This window comes from Montipora foliosa, chromosome 3, assembly GCF_036669935.1.
Source record: "Montipora foliosa isolate CH-2021 chromosome 3, ASM3666993v2, whole genome shotgun sequence".
Classification (NCBI taxonomy): Eukaryota; Metazoa; Cnidaria; class Anthozoa; order Scleractinia; family Acroporidae; genus Montipora; species Montipora foliosa.
Genome location: NC_090871.1, coordinates 28,405,790 through 28,408,289, shown reverse-complemented (window position 1 = coordinate 28,408,289; position 2,500 = coordinate 28,405,790). Strand labels below are relative to the sequence as shown.

The following is a 2,500-nucleotide window of genomic DNA, read 5'->3' as shown; positions in this document are numbered from 1 at the left end:
AGAGAACTATAGACCCACGTTTACACGAACGGCAAACGGTAAGAATCTAACATTTGCCGTCTGCCTTACAGCCCTTCGACAACAATGCGACATTGTCTGTATTTGTTGCTAATGGCAAATATTTTTCTATGTTTCTGTTAGATGTTTTTAAGGATTAGAAGAAAAGGGAGCGAAATCAAAATTAAAATTTGCCGTTTGCATTTTCCGTAAACGTGGTTCTAAATCTATTTAATGTCTGAGATAGAAAGCTTCTTGCGACTTAAAAAAACTGAGGCCTCATACGAATCACTGACTCTTTTGTAAAACGATGTTTTTCCTCGCCTATAAAATTAGGATAGTTAGATATTCTTCTTTAACGTTAATTTTACAACACAGGCGTTTTTGAAATGTACTTTAATTTTGATTACACTGTGATGGTTGCACGAACTTGTAATATGCAGGCCTTCATTTGTTGCTTTCATGATATTAGAGGCTTCCTTCATACGGCATGGAAAAGAACAATCATTTATTTATTAGTAGCAAATGAAGCAAAAGAGAGCGACTCTTTATTTGTAAGAAAACTTTTCCTCCATTTGTTGGAGAAATGATTGCTGGCTTACCGTAGTTGTTACTTAATATCTATTTTCAACATTTTGTAATGGCAAGGTATTGAACGTGGATAAATATGTTTAAGTTTGTGAGTTTGTTCCATGAGCAGGAGCCCGGGTCATTTTTGATGTTTTTGTGAATGTATCACTATGATTCATGAGCAATTTAATCTATCCAGTACAGTGACTGGGTAAAAATTGTTTTTTGTGTATGTGTGTGTGTGTGTGTGTGTCATAATGGCCACCAACTTTTTGGAATTGGCTACCACTTTAAAATATTTAGGAGCCAAGTGGCTACCGGGAAAAAAAGTTAATTTTACGCCCTGCCTTCTCGAACGCAACTCCTCCGAAAAGTCCATTTAAGAAATCTGAGCCCTAGAGCATAGTTTCCATATGTTTTTATAGATCGTTTTACACGATCTCAGGCCGAAAATGTGGGTTTACCACACAAATAATCTGGGGGAAATGGTCATTAGTCACTTGAGGGAAACTTCAGTAATCGTTGTCCACTTATTCAGGAGCTTAAGCAACGACAACGGCGACAGCAACGAGAACGTCACAAATTTGCATATTTAGTTGGCAAAAGCAATACCTTTGCACGCCCTGCACGTGCGTTTTTCGCTTTTGTCCATTTCTTTGCCGTCGTCAGCAAAAGAACAACGTGAAAAAGCAAAATTTGAGGTTTTATGAAGGGGACAGCTATTCTTACAGTTATTTTCATAGAGTTATGTCGTAGAGTTAGAGTTAGGTTTCCAAAATCCTGAATTCACGATTTTGGACTGCCAAAATCCTGAATTCAAGATTTTGGACTTCTGACATACCCTGCAACGGCCCGGCAAAATCGTTGCGAGACAAGTTGCACGAAAAGTAGAACTTAATTCTACTTTCGGCAGCGCCTCTTGCGACTTGTCTCGCAACGATTTTGGCCGTTGCAGGGTATGTTACACTGTGAAATGTTTCGTGCAACTTGTCCCGCCACAATGTCGCCAAAGCATTGCGAGTTATGTTGCACGAGACATTTTGCAGTGTAACAGCGCCGTAAAGTAATGGAAAATAGGGAGTTTAAGCAAAGACGACGGCTACGGCAACGAAAACGTCAGTCCAAAATATAACTTAGCGCTATCGCAAGTATTTCGCGATTATTCCGTCTTGTTCACCTTGTACAATACAGGTGAACTACCCTGTAACTGAATGGGTACGAACGGTTTAAAAGTCAAAACAGAAAATAATTGTTTCATTGTTATATGCTCACGTTGTCATCAAAACCTAAAATTTGGTGATTTCACGTTGTTGTTCTGTGGAGTACGGCAAAGAAATGCACGGAAATTCGTGTTGCACGTGTAGCACAAGTATTTTTCCTTTTTTAACCAATCATATTCTTGCTTCAAAAATTTGGTTTATCAACGGAGTTGATAATGTAAATTGACCACCGTACAGAGATTCTAAAAGCTGACGTTTCGAGCGTTAGCCTTTCGTCAGAGCGAATCGAGGGATTATGGGTTACGTGTAGTTTTTATAGTAGAGTAGGAGCTACGCTATTGGTGGTAACATGGCAACGTGAAAAGTAGGAATATATTAGTTAAATGAAAAGCGTTCGTTAATACCGTGAGGATTAAGGGTGCCGATTTGAAAGATGAATTTTTGTTCCAGATTCTTGCGGCTTTCCGTCGCACCTAGATGTAGGGAAAGGCCGCAGATAGCCATGTGCTTTTTGGAGTGGTTAGGCAGATTAAAATGGCGAGCGACTGGCTTAGATGCATCCTTGTCATTTTTCTCAACATCGCGAAGGTGTTCGCGGAATCGGTCACCTAGTCGTCTACCTGTCTCACCAATGTATAATTTATTGCATAACGTACAGGTTATGCAATAAATGACATTTGCGGAGGTACATGTGAAACGATCGGTGATCTTAA

The 2,500-nt window shown here is 39.4% G+C and overlaps 2 protein-coding genes across 2 annotated transcripts in view; one reads left to right on the top strand and one right to left on the bottom strand.

The window, feature by feature from the left end:
* Nucleotides 1-2,500, bottom strand: part of LOC137997245 (lysophospholipid acyltransferase 5-like) — a 288,814-nt gene that overhangs the window by 170,270 nt on the left and 116,044 nt on the right. The gene's annotated exons all lie outside the window — the stretch shown is intronic.
* LOC137995518 (intermembrane lipid transfer protein VPS13D-like) overlaps nt 1-2,500 on the top strand; it is a 147,994-nt gene that overhangs the window by 98,101 nt on the left and 47,393 nt on the right. The gene's annotated exons all lie outside the window — the stretch shown is intronic.